At 40.1% G+C, this 14,042-nt stretch overlaps 1 protein-coding gene across 2 annotated transcripts in view; it reads left to right on the forward strand.

Moving 5' to 3' along the window:
• The first annotated feature begins 5,279 nt into the window (after positions 1 to 5,279).
• PAG1 (phosphoprotein membrane anchor with glycosphingolipid microdomains 1) overlaps positions 5,280 to 14,042 on the forward strand; it is a 67,489-nt gene continuing 58,726 nt past the window's right edge. Inside the window, exon 1 of one of the 2 annotated variants that reach the window (XM_074386956.1) lies at positions 5,280 to 5,931. The gene's annotated coding sequence lies outside the window, so the exon portion shown is untranslated. The remainder of the gene's footprint in view (positions 5,932 to 14,042) is intronic. The other variant, XM_074386955.1, reaches the window with a different exon arrangement.

Raw genomic sequence — 14,042 nt, forward strand, 5'->3', positions numbered from 1 at the left:
CTGAATAATGAGAATAGGTGGACACGTCGGGGGAACAGCACACGCTGGGGCCTGTCAGAGGGTTTTGGGGTGGGAAGAGGGAGAACATCAGGAAGAATAACTAATGGATGCTGGGCTTAATACCTAGGTGATGGGATGATCTGTGCAGCAAACCACCATGGCACACATTTACCTATGTAATAAACCTGCACATCCTGCACATGTACCCCTGAACTTAATATAAAAATTGGAAATTTTTAAAAAAGAAAAAAAAAAGAGACCTTATAAACGAGGCTTCAAAGAGTGGTCACAATCAATTATGGGATTATTACATAGATTTTGTTATTCCATGCATTAAATTATGTTTGCCCAAAAACAATGTTACTAAAAAGAAAAAAACATTTTAATATGAAACTCTGTATAGGTCTATCCTGTACCCATAAAGCAATTGTTAACTCTTTGCTGAACGCTTTGAGTATCAAATGGTAATAAGAGAAGGGGGAAAGGACACATCAGCTGTGTTTCCTGTCATCGAGGAGTTTGAAATTTCACTGGGGACATGTGATAAGCATTCACATGATAAGTGGTAAATACTAAACAGTTTATGGATAAGCATCAGGATGTCTTTTAGTCATTCAATGCTTCATGTATTCAGAAGGCTTACTAAACAGTTTGCAAAGCGTTAGAGATGCATTCCTTTGCCTGATACACTGACAGATGTTACTGCCTTGCGCAGAGATCATTGGATTCGCTCTGTAACTGATATCCTCTCCAAGACCAAAAGCTTGGTAGATTTTTAGGGTTCTCTTCTTGGCTGTCATTTTATCATCTGTAAAATGAGGGCTTTGGAACCAATTGAATGTCGTAATTTCTTCCCAGCTCTAATATTTACTGACTTAAGAGTATCCCTAATGACACAGAGAAAAAGAAGCGAGAATAAGGATAATGTGAGACAAAAGGAAAGTTTGAGGTCGAGTTATGCTGTTACAAGCCCAATGATGAAGCAGTGGGATGGTTCAGAGTAAATGGGCCTGGCATGAGATATCCTCGTCTGTCAGGTTTTCTTTTAGATGCTGTAAACATTACAGGCCGAAGTATTTTTTTTCTTTTTTATTAGTGCAGAAGGTCTATTTTATTTTGTCTGTGTGGATGTTTGCTTATAAAAGAATTGGCTTGTTTTAACAGAAATCCTTGTAGACTGGGCTGGATTGAATGCACCACTCTTTTTTAAAGAACAAACGTATTGAGATATAATATCTTTCACATACTGTACAGTTCACCTATTTAAAATATACAGTTCAGTGGCTTTCAGTATATTCAGTTTTGCAACCATCACCACAATCAATTTTAGAATATTCTCATAACCCCAGAAGGAAACTCCTCACCCCTAGGCTGTCACCCCACCACCAATTTCCCCATCTCCCACTCCTCCCAGCTCTAGGCAACTACTGATCTACTTTCTGTCTCTAATGAGCTGCTCTTAAATGAAGGAGATAGTCAGTGGACCTCAGAGACTAAGCACCATAGTGAAGCTTTATCCAAACACATATATTTAACGGTTGGAACTGAAGAGTTTGCAGTATCTGATGGAAAAGTCTAGTTTCTAAGTAAGACTCACTGGAAGAATGAATGTCATCAAAAATAACAGCCTGAAAATAGCCATAAATTCAGTGCTTAGGAAAGTACTCTTCAGCCATTGTCAATGGCGTGCGTCAGTCATTTGTAGTCAGCCTGTCCTACTCTACCTCATTGCATGAGACCTGCTTAACAAAATAAAAAAGTATGATACATTGCTGATAGCTGTTACATTTTCATGCTACTGGTGTACGGTTCACCCAGCAGAATCCCACTTTGGACATTGTGTGTATGGTGACTGCTAGGAGACATTGAATGGCTTTATCTTCGAGGAGCTTGCAGCACAGAAGTGGGTGATAGGTGTGTCTAAACAAGCAAGTGCAAAATATCATTAAAATACTCCAGGTACAGCACAGGGGGGACTCACAAGGACAGCCAGTTATGCCCAGGGAGACTGGTTGGGAGGGGGGTGCCAGAAACGGCACCTGGAGGAGGTGGCCTTGCAGGTAAGCAATGGAACATTAGTCATACTTAGGGAATGGGAGAAGCAAATTTAGGTGGAGGGACCGGTGTGTTCAAATGCACTGACATAGGAAGCATCCTAGAGCCTTTGGATGTGAGCAGATAAGTCAGTAGGGTGTTTGCAGGAAAGGTTGTGAGGAGGATTCTGAGGCTGCGTGTCAGTATGTGAAAGGGGCTATGTGAGATCCCTAAGGAGTTGGACTTGACCCACTGTTTTAGTTTCCTGTGGCTGCTGTAACAAAGTACAGCAAACTGGGTGACTTAGAACAGCAGAAATGTATTCTCTGCCCATTCTGGATGCCCAAAGTCCAAAATCAAGATGTTAGGAGGGCCATGCTCCCTCTGAAGCCTGCAGGGTACAGACCTTTCCTTTCCTTTTCCAGCTTCTGATAGCCTCAGGCATTCCTTGGCTTATGATAGCAAAATCCTAGGCTTTGCCTTTGGCTTCAGATGGCATTTCCCCTATGTCTCTTCACATCTGCTTCCCTCTAGTTACATCTGTTTGTGTGTCCAAATTTCCACCTTTTATATAAGGACATCAATCCTGATGGATTAAGGTTTACCCTAATGACCTCATTTTCACTTGATTACCTCTGTAAAGACTCTATTTCCAAATGAAGTCATATTCTGAGGTACTGGGGGTTAGGACTCTTAACATTTTTTAGGGGATAAAATTCAGCCCATAACTGTCCCCAGGCATTCAGGTGTTATTACAGGGGAGTCAAGTGTTAATATTTGCATTTTAGAAAGTCATTTGGAGAGCTGTGTGGAGGATGAATGCAAAAGGGGCAAGAGTAGTTGGGAACCTCTTGGCCTTGACCGCACAAGGAGTCTGGTGGGCTGTTATTTTATCCTTCATGCTCCAGATTCTTTAAGTTTAAAAAGAGAAGAAGAAGAAAAAGAAATCCACACATCCACAGCAGAACTGGAAAATCAGAGAGAAATACCATCAGTGGAGAAGGATATTAAGAATTCCCAGAAGGTACTAAAAGAAATCAATCTGACTGGTGAAACCCTGAAGAACCAAGGATTATATTCCCTTTTACAGTTACATACTATATATTAATAAAACTTTGGTTTTTAGGTCAGTAAGGAGCAGGAGAATAAAATGAAGAATGTGCATGTCCTTTGACTCAGCAACTCCATGTCTAGGAATCCTATCTATACTCACTCATGTGCTGAGATATATATATATATATATATATATATATATATATATGCAAGACTAATCATTCTAGTATCATTTGTAATTGAGGAAAACCAAAAATAATCTAAGCATGCATTGGCATGGAATGCCCACTTACAGTATAACCATACCATTCATTGAATATTCTATAGTTATTAAAAGGAATGAGATAACCCTATATGTACTGACATGGAACATTCTCTAACACACAGTAAAAGAACACAACAAAACTGTTGAACGGTGACTAGTATAGAGTATTATACATATAACAAAGAAAGAAAAATGTATTCTTAGATTTCTGTATCTTTCCAGACCTTTTTAAAGTATTGTACTGAACTCTAACAGTGCTTACCTATGGGATTATACAATATAGTGAAAAGGAATGTTCTTTTTTAAAAAATATAATACTCTGTATCCTCTGTGTTCTGTGAACTTTTTCAGTAAGCATGCAGTATACCAAAACTGGACATTTACTGTAACATTTAAGGAGACAGACTCCATGAGACTTGAGACTTAGCCAGTAGCTGACTGTGGTAAACAGCGGGGTGGTAAGGAGAGGAAAGTAGAGGAGGGGTGGAAGGGATGCGGTAGAGGGAACATGAATTCAAAACACCCAGAAGCAAAAGGGCAACATTTTAAAGGGAACTATCTCTAAAGAAAGACAGAGTGTGTATTTTGATGTAAAAGGGGTCTAGGAGTGTTAGAGAAACAAGGATTTATGCATTTTCAACTACATTTGGTAGAGCCCATCAGCTGAGAATGTAGCAACAGTGCCCTGAGATGAGATCCAGTTGCAGATATTAATGCCATTCCCAGAATCTCTTCTGCTAAAGAGTGTATACAGCCACCAATATGGCCACCAATGACTTATTCCTAGTGATCCATAAATTGCAAACAAAGTAACACACAACTTCAGGGCTAGGTACTTATCTCTGAAATGGGAGGGAAAAGTCTTTACTCCTTCTCTTCACTAACGCCGTCACTTGTCCCTCTCCCTGATTTCCCATCTCTGTTTGACTTTCCTTTTCCTCCTTCCCTTCTTCACCACTCTTTCTCTTTTGCACGCACATACACACATGTCCACCTACCCACCCTGTGATACAAATCTGTTAGCCTGAACAAAAAGTTAAAGAAAGGGAATTCATAGAAGAAAACAATGTTCAAATCAGATAAATGTCTCCAAATGATAAGAGGAAAGATTTTCTGCTAAAATTATCATGTGAATATTGTCATGGCCTACTTATTTTATTGTTTAAAAAAGTGTCTTTAAAGTAATGTTAACATAGCAGAAAGTTTAAAAGACAAGTGACAACAATATTTCCAAATCAGCTTTTATATGCCTAGTGTTTTGCAGTTAGTGACCAAATGCTTTCACAGCATTATCTTGTTTGAGCCTCACACTGACCCTTTGAATGAGGTGCTGCTTCCATGTCTTTACGGAAGGGGACATGGAATCCCAGAAATGGGAAAGAGCCTTGACTGGTGAGGCATCGGCTCTCTGTTCTCTATGACACTCTGTTGCCTGCCTGGCCTCAGAAGAATATAGTTGGTACCCCATGAATTTGTCTCTCAAGCTAAACCTTTCAGGCTTTATCTTCCAAAATCTTGTTCTGTCAGCTGCCTTAATCTTGAAGAATCACAGAAGTTAGCAGCATGTTAATCCATATTGTTTATTTATAAAGCAGGTTATTTGAACAACAAGAAGTTTGGTAGATAAAGGGGATAAGATTTGCCATTTGGGGGACCACCAACAATAGCTTACAAAGTAAAAAACCAGAATTTATTTTCAAAAATAGTGTTTGAACTTCCTCATTCATGATACTACTGTGGATATTATTGTGAGCCATGAGCAATGGAGGAATGGCCAAAGAAATTAGGTTTTCAAACACTACATGTTCTCACTCACAGGTGGGTATTGAACAATGAGAAAACATGGACACAGGAAGGGAACATCACACACTGGGGCCTGTCGGTGGGGTGGGAGGCTAGGGGAGGGATAGCAGTGGGTGGAGGGATAGGGGAGGAACAGCATTAGGAGAAATACCTAATGTAGATGACAGGGGGATGTATGCAGCAAACCACGATGGCACGTGTATACCTATGTAACAAACCTGCACATTCTGCACATGTACCCCAGAACTTAAAGTATAATTAAAATAAATAAATAAATAAGGTTTTGATCCCAGCCAGGCTCTGAGGTATTTACTGGTACCTGGCCTACAAATATTGGTGATACTTGTTCATAAGAAGAATTAGCTATGAATTATATATTTCACCGATTTGTAGCATGCAATCCTGAACTTCTCTATCTGAAGGGGAGAAAGCAGAGAAATTATTGCTAAATGTACAACGTAACAGAGGTAGAAGTACGATCAAGGAAGTCATTCAGTGATTTGTTTACTTTTTAGAAGTTTTCTGATATAACGCTACCCAACTGCAACTTTCCTCCACAAAGTGATCACAGAGCTGAAATGTACAGATGGGAATAGGAATGTATAGTGGAACCTAAAACAAATGGAAGGGCCACAGCAGCCCCTCACAATACTTCCCTGGCCTTGTTTCCTCCAGGGACCATGGTCTGGGCTGATACCTTCTCTCCTTCCAGCATCTCTTTCAAATAACATGAAGATCTGGTAAATGGCCAGTCAAGCCTCTGGCTGCTCATTCCGGTAGGTCTAAGGCTATTTTTGCTATAACACATCTTTCTTATTTTGTCCCTCTATTGTGGTTTTCTATAGATTTTCTTGCTTCTACTACTTCTTAACTACAGGATAGTTACCATGGCAACACCTGTTGATGGCAGACAAAAAAATATGTGATTCCACAGGGAGGAGGCTGCTCCTATATTTATTGATCTTCACTCTCATGGTTAAGATTCAAGAGGTGTTTTTGTTTCTTCTTTCTAAGTCTTGTGGGTGACACCAGTTTTCTCCATTTTGGCAGATTGATGTGGAAACTGCTGTCTGCTGCTTCCATTTTACATGCAAAGATGCAGCCATGTTACCCTCAGGAGCATTTGTTGTCATGATTTTTAACAATTGTAATAGACATTGTGTCTTTGTACAAGGGAGGTCACAGTCTTTCAAGTCTGTCTTTTCTTTCTCCTTTCCTCTCTTATTTCCTTCTTCTCTTTCCTCTTCCACCCTTATTTGATCAATTAGATGGGCCCATATTCCTTCTCTGACTAGACTGCCAAAGGTCTGCAATAGTAAGGTCTAAATTTCACATCTCACTTAAAATGCCATTAGTCTGGTTATCAAAACAACTAATAAAGTAAAACATGGGCTATACATAATGCCAGTTAGTTCTGTAAACAATCAGGTTGAAAGAAATATATTCTAGAGAGTAAATAAATGGAAGAGACTTAAAAAATAATAAATGTACTAAAGAACAGCCACATATGATAAGTAGTCTCTTCTTACACAGATGTAGTTATATCATAAATATTTCATATTTAAGCAAGTATTTTGATATGCCTTATCTGGACGTGACATTGTAGAAGAATCTTTGGGATGAGGGTTTTTGTTTGTTTGTTTGTGTTTTGGCACCTGCTCTAAGGTCAAAGCACCTGACTGGGGAAAGCAGCACAGGTGGTGTTAAATGGCTAAGCCACCACAATGGAGGCGAGGGTAGTGAAAAGTGGCCTGAGTTTTGTTTGCGGCTCAGACCTCAGATAGCTGTGTAATTACAACCAGGCCTCAGTTTCCTTGCCACTAAAATTAGAGATTGAGCATAAATATCATGGAGTTTGTTTCTAATTTTAAAGTATATTAATATAACTCTGAAATATACACAAGTACTAAACAATAGAACAGAAACATCATTATACACTACAGGCTGAGGAAATGTACATAAGAACTAGAGCAGACTCATGAGCATGAATTTGAGTAACTTTTCAAAGACAAGGCAGAGCATGAATTAACCAAGAGGGGAGTCAAAGAAAATAAGTGATCTAGCATATCAGTCTTAAGATACTGTGTCCCAGTAAAGCAAAGAAATTCCCAGGAATTTTGGTCAATACAAATTCTTATGGAGCCCTTTAAAATTTTTCCTCACAATTAAAATAATTATTGAAAGTTTTCTCATTAATTATACTGCTTATTTTTTGGTCATTCATCTCTCAAGCTGTTGCTGGGAAAAAATACAATTGAAAATGCAAGTTCCCGCTTTGAAATTGTATAATGAATTGCATGAACTTGACTGTTATTTTGATGTTCATCTGAATTTATGTGATTAAGAAATAACTCTATATAGCAGCTGGGTTGATATGTAAACTTTCTTGATATGAAGCATGTAAAGTAATAAGAGTTACCTTCCTTACCCTAATCTCTGTGTCTTTAAGTCGGGACTGGAATATTAGGTAACTTGACCATCATTTTATGCACTGGCTCTGTATTCAAGGGCTGCCATAACAAAGCGCCACAAAATGAGTGTCTTAAACATCCAGAATTGATTGTCCCCCCACCCTGGAGACTTCAAGTCTGAGATCCTGGCATTGGCAGGGCCGTGTTCCCTCTGAAGGCTCTAAGCCAAGATCTATTCCAGGTCTGTCTCTTAGCTGCTTGCATTTCCTTGGCTTATGGCAGCATACCTTCAGTCTTCACATGAGGTTCACCTTGTGCAGGGTGTCCCTGTGTCCAAATTCCACCATTTTATAAAGATACCAATCACATTGTATGGTGGCCCATCCTACTCTAGTATGACCTCATCCTAACTACTCACGGTATATCTGGGCTATGCTATTTCCAAATAAGGTCACATTCTGCTTTCCTGGGGGATAGGACTTAAGATGTGAATTTTAGGGGACAAAAATAATAACAGGCTCAGAAAAGCATCACATAGGCACATGTACATACACATACACACACAGACACACACACACAGACACACACACACACACACACACACACACACCCAGAGTAAAAGATTCTGTAAGTGTGGCCACCATGCGAACATGGACTCTTATTAGGGTCTGTCGTGATACTTGTAGTTCTTCTAAACACCGTGTTTTATCATACAATAGCTAATATTTACTGATCACTTAACAGTTGCAAAACTCTTGTTAGAATGCTTAAGCATGCATTAGATCATGTGTCATTTCCCTTGAAGTGAATCTCCTTGACTGTCTCTGTGAGAGTAAGCATTACATCTCACTGAATGTCTCAGAATTTCTCCAGAGGTCCACTTAGATCATTTAGTAGTAACATTCCATCATAGAAACTAAATGTCGTACATATGACAGCATCTCTTAAAACCACCCTAGGTCATAAAAAAGTGCACACATGGGCACATTATCGATGGCAGTGTTCCATTGTGGTATCTACAGGCAGCATTGAAAGTCTAAGATTGAAGTGGTCTAATGTGTGTGTGTTCTCTCTCATATACACACACACACACACACAGAGTATATATATGTTTACATGTGTGTGTGTCATGAGTGTACATTATACTCATTACATAGATATATGAGAGAGTGTGAACAAGCAAGGACACTTCAGACTACTTTATCCCATATGGTCCATCTATAAAATGCCAGCCTACCAACCCCCGATTCACATACAGCCCTGCATACCCCTCTGAAACTCAGGCATTTTACAGACAACAATCTTTCAAAATGTGGAAGCTGCCAGGTGAATAACCAGAGCTTAAATGCCCCTCCTGTGACCCCACAGGCAGAGCTGTTGCCTCAGGTCAACACAAATAGCCCAGCCAGTTCTGCAGAACCCCAAGAACGGAGGTAAGGGTCCTTTCTGTGGCTGGGAAGTTACCCTGGGACTGGAACTTTTCACAGCAGATTTTCATGAATGTTTGGCATCTCGGACTCACACGTGGGCAGACTTCATGTTAGTTACTGACCCCACACCTTCCTTGGCTTCCTGGGGAAAGGGAAGTCTTTCTTGCATGCCTCTCCCCACTCACATGCATACCCATTCACACAACTTAAGCTGGGGCAGCAACCCTCCAACCCCTAACTCCTTGAGTGATCCCAAGATTCTCATCAGAACATGCCTGAGACAGACCTGAGGCTCTGTGGGAGACAATGCAGTGTTCCAGGTGGCTACCCAGTTAGGTGCCCATGATGTACAGTGGCAGGATAGGTCATGTGCATTAGGCCAAGACAAGCCATAGCTCTATAAAATGGCAGCTTAAGTCTCAGTCCAAAAAAAAGTTCCTAAATGTGCAGAGTGGAAGGGACTGGAATAATATTTACTTTTGTCCATTTTATTCATAAGCAGGGAAATAACACTGACAGGTGAATAAAGAAAATGAACGAATCACTGAATGAATATCCTCTGTATTTGTGCTAGTTATTATCTCATGTTTACTTACATTGCCTAAAAGATGTTTTAAAATCTGTATTTTACTATCAATTTATAAACTAATAATTAGAGGGATCAATTTGTATGTTTTCTGTTCACTAAAGCAACATTTAAGTACTGAAGCTAGTCTTGCTTTGTATTCAGAGGCCTGAGAAGCAGGCTGTAGAACTTTTCTTAAATACGTCATGCTGCATATTACAAACTGTTCTATTCTGTGCCATCAAGGAAGATTTCTTTTCCTGTTGAACACTTTTGTCATTTTGATTATTTCTCTGCTGGTATTGAAACTACAAGGAATTCATATCCAAGCCACACTTGCGATGGATCCATACAGATAAGGCTTATACTAAATCATGGCATTTTAAGCCTCTTTCTAGGTGGCATACTTAAGAATAGAATATTTTTGCTAATAAAATGTCATTTTTAAAAAACTCAGTGTACGTATTGTAACTGTATCTGTCTTACCTGGGTCCTGTATATTGTAGATAGTGTAAGGATAACATGTTTAAGGATTTTTATCATCAGCTTCCTAGAATTCAAGAAAATTATGTTCCTCTTGGAAAGGAGATTACAGTATTTTCATTAAACCACACCAATGAAGAGGATTTTCAGAAGGAACTGTTTTTCCAGTGTCATACTTAAAATCTTTTTGATGCCTAAAGAAATCTGATTATTATTATTTTTCGCCTTCATCTTATCTTCACAGTGGCCTCTCTTTGGCAGCTCTGTGAAATACCCTTTCTTGCTGCTTCTATTTTTTCTGTACTCAATGAAAAAAATAAAACCCAGAAAACCCTCTTTTAATGGACTGCTGCTTTGCATACATCAGGGATTTCAGCTGTTCGAGTGTGTGAAAAATGAAATAGGAGACATCAGATGGCATGAAGACTAGAACTGTTAACACAGTAAATACCAGGAAGGCTGAAAGTGTGAGCCAAAGCAGCTGGGGAGTGGAAAAAACGAGAGGCACAGCTGGGAGAAGCAGCAAGAAAAAGCAGCCAGGAAACACGACTGAGCTTAGCAAGGGGAGAAGAGCAGCTGATGAAAACAAGAATCCTAGGATAAGGGAGGCAGAAGCATTGGTAGTTGTTTCTCCAGTATTGCACAGGACATCATAGCCCATATGCATTGTCTTTGGCCACGTCTTTCATTGCTGTGTCATTGAGCATATTTAATACCATTTTCTGGCATGATTACTGTGGACTGGATATGAAATGTCAATAAAATAGCTATGCTTTGAGGTTGATCTCTGTTATATTGATAATGTATTAAATCCATCATAGAAGTCAGACAGGTTAATGGGAAATATCATACATTAATTTATGGGTACATTTTGGGGTTTCTTTAAAATCAAAAGTATATCAAATTGCTAACATTTAGTATTTGGACAAATAAGGAATGTGTGTAATTAGCTGGATTAACAACTGGTTTCGTGGGTATATCCGGAGAAAACTGATTAATACATTGCTCTCTTCCTGAAGAGAGGTTTTTGATATTTTAACCTTGTTCAATCTTAGTACATGTTAGGCCTCACATGAGTAAAACTATATAAATGCATGCCCCAAAGTTGGGGGAGAGAGAGCAGATGTAAAAACTGATGGAAACAGGATGCAGGAACATCTTGACATTTAACATAGTGACCCAAGTCTAAGAAGCAGAAATGTCACAGGGATCAATGTACGCACCCTGCTCCCCCAGTTAAATTGCAAAAGGACAGTAAGGAGAGATGAAGCTTAGCAACATTGTATTTCACAGAAATTTAGATTTTAGTCAAATATAAGTATATATAGACGTGTTAATATGTGTATATAACATTGTATATATATATATATATATATATATATATATATATATATGCGTGTGTGTGTGTGTTTGTGTGTGTGTGTGTGTGTGTGTGTGTGTGTGTGTGTGTGTATGGCAGGGCTGGTAAAAATGCTTCTGTGATCTTTGGCCTTCTAAATAATGTTGGTGGGCAGAAATAAGAGTCCTGTTCCATTCTTCACTGATGAAGTACTTAACCTGGAGAATTGCCTTTGAGCTTGATCTTTTAGTAGAGAACATCCAGAAAATGATAATGCCAGTCCCCCATCCCCCAGTACATCTCCTGCCTTCCCTGTTTCCTCACTGTCTATTCCTCTTGCATGCACCATCGTTGCCCTCCCCAAATCTGAATTTGTTCTGACTAAAGCAGGAAACACTTAGATGTTTAAACCTACCCCACAGTCCACTGGAGCCTATCACTAATTATACTCTCTGTGCCTCGCCCACAGTAGCATCTTGTCCAGTGCCAGCTGTGCTTGTTTTTGAATGGTAATCTCCCATGTTGAGATGGTATTGCCCCAGTGAACACTAGGATAACTACATCGCATTCCAGCGATTTTATGGCCATGCAGTTGTAGGCTCTGGTATCCCAGTAATGATTCTCAGGCTCCCATGATCCTTACTCCTTGGCCTTCCAAGTTTCAGCTCTTTCTGCTGCTGTGTAACCAAGTGTCTGGGACTGAAGATCTTCTTTGGGTCTCATAGTCTGTGTTGGTCTTAACCAGGTGGTCTTCTTGAGAATTGTGGCAGTTACTCTGAGTCACTTCGGTGGCCAGATACTGTTGCTGTGACTAGACCTCCAGGATGGTAATGGACCACCGTCCTGACTTCACCAACTTACTTACTCTTTGCTGATAGCTTTGCCTCCCTGTGATAAATGGGCCCCAAAGATCCCCACCCACCCCCACCACCAAAACCCAGGTAAGGGTTATTTCCTAAATCAGGTCCACATTGCCTTGTCCCTTGGACATTGTGCTTGGTTGCTGGTCTGCCCTCCCAGGTTGGGCTTTGTAGCTAGAGCAGGCTCTTCACCTACTCTGCTCTTGTGGGCAGACCTGGCCAAGGAACTGCTCTCTTCTCCTGGCAGTCTTTGTGTTCTTTTGAGTTATGACAGGTGATACATAAAACCATATTCTTTGGAATAGAGGAGGAAAGGCTCAAGGGCGGGGGAAGAGGGACTTCTTTAAATAGGTGTCTTCCAGTATTTGAAGGGTTGCCATGTTGGGGAACTATTGGGCTTGTTCTGCATGGCCCTAGATGTTAGAACCAAGATTCAAACTAGGTTGAAGCCACTAAGCCTCTGGAGCACAGAGGCTTTCTACTCTTAGCTCAAATTTAACGCTTCCCAAAGACATAAAGGGATTCCTTGGGATGGAGGAAGCCCTTTGTTATGGAAGGGAATTCAGCATAGGTAGATTAGCAGGTCTAAATTTTGTTTATTGGTTTATTTCCATTGCAACATAGATAAAGTATTGTGTTTACTGGAATGATGTTTGCATGTGGGAAATACTGCTTCAGTGGTATGCCAGTCATGAGCAACCTGTAATTCTACTCTCTTCTCTGTCTTCAAGGACCGTGAGGTCTCCAGTTTTATTACTGCAACATCCTGGAGCCTACTCTGATTTTTTAAAATTAATGTTCACTCAGTCAGTGAATAAATATCGAGCAGTTACTATATTCTAAGCACTGTGATTCATTCAGTGCTCAGTATGTTGAACTGTTTAACCAAGTCCTTTTGACATTGCAGTTACAGATGAGATGTCACAGACATCGTAGAAATGATTCGGGTATCAAGTGGGGTTGATTTATGGATGATCTTTAAGTTTCTTTTATATTTGAGAATCTGTAACTGAGCTTCATGATTCTAGTCTCATTCTGAGTAGATATCTTGCCTCCAGGTATAGTTTTTAAAAGTCAGACGTGAATTTGGAGTAGATTGCGAAGTCTGTTCTCCTCAGTCCCTGTATTTGTCTACACAGATAGCAGGGAGACTGCACTCTCAACATCATTACTCCTTCCCCAGAAAAGACTGTTAGGATATAACCTTGAGAAAATGCTCCTCTCCTTAGACCCTCCTCCAGCACTGCCAGCGGGGGCTCAGCCCCAGCCATCTGTCGGGTGCACATCTCATCTGTCAAGGTTTCAGTGTCCCAGAATTGCGCTCTGTTTCGGTTCCTCTGAGTGGCTTTAGCCAGAACAAGAGTTCAGGTTAATTTGGTAAAAATACATTCTGAACTCCCGGAGTTCATTCGCTTGGGCCTTCTTAGGAATGTCGTCATCAGTGTTAAGAAGCTGCTAACCACCTTTGTGAAAACTGTCAGAGAGCCAGGTGTAGCAGAAACTGCTGAGCATGGCATTCCATGGACAGGATATGTGGGTTTTGGGGAGAAGGCATATTTGACTTAATCATCTGTATCAGCAGTCCTAAAATTCCATTCGGTGGAAAAAGAAATCAATATTGACTGCAGGGGATTTCTGTTTGATTGGGTCAATAATCATTTGCAGTGATTCACCTTATTATCTCTATACCCTGATAACCTAATTATCTCTGTTACCCTTGGAAATAATCAGCATGATGAAAGGAGACCTGAAGGAGTATTTGGTCTATCAGAATTGTGCTCAAGCTGTCCCAGTCAGGG

The sequence above is a fragment of the Saimiri boliviensis genome, chromosome 15 (genome assembly GCF_048565385.1).
Source record: "Saimiri boliviensis isolate mSaiBol1 chromosome 15, mSaiBol1.pri, whole genome shotgun sequence".
NCBI lineage: Eukaryota > Metazoa > Chordata > Mammalia > Primates > Cebidae > Saimiri > Saimiri boliviensis.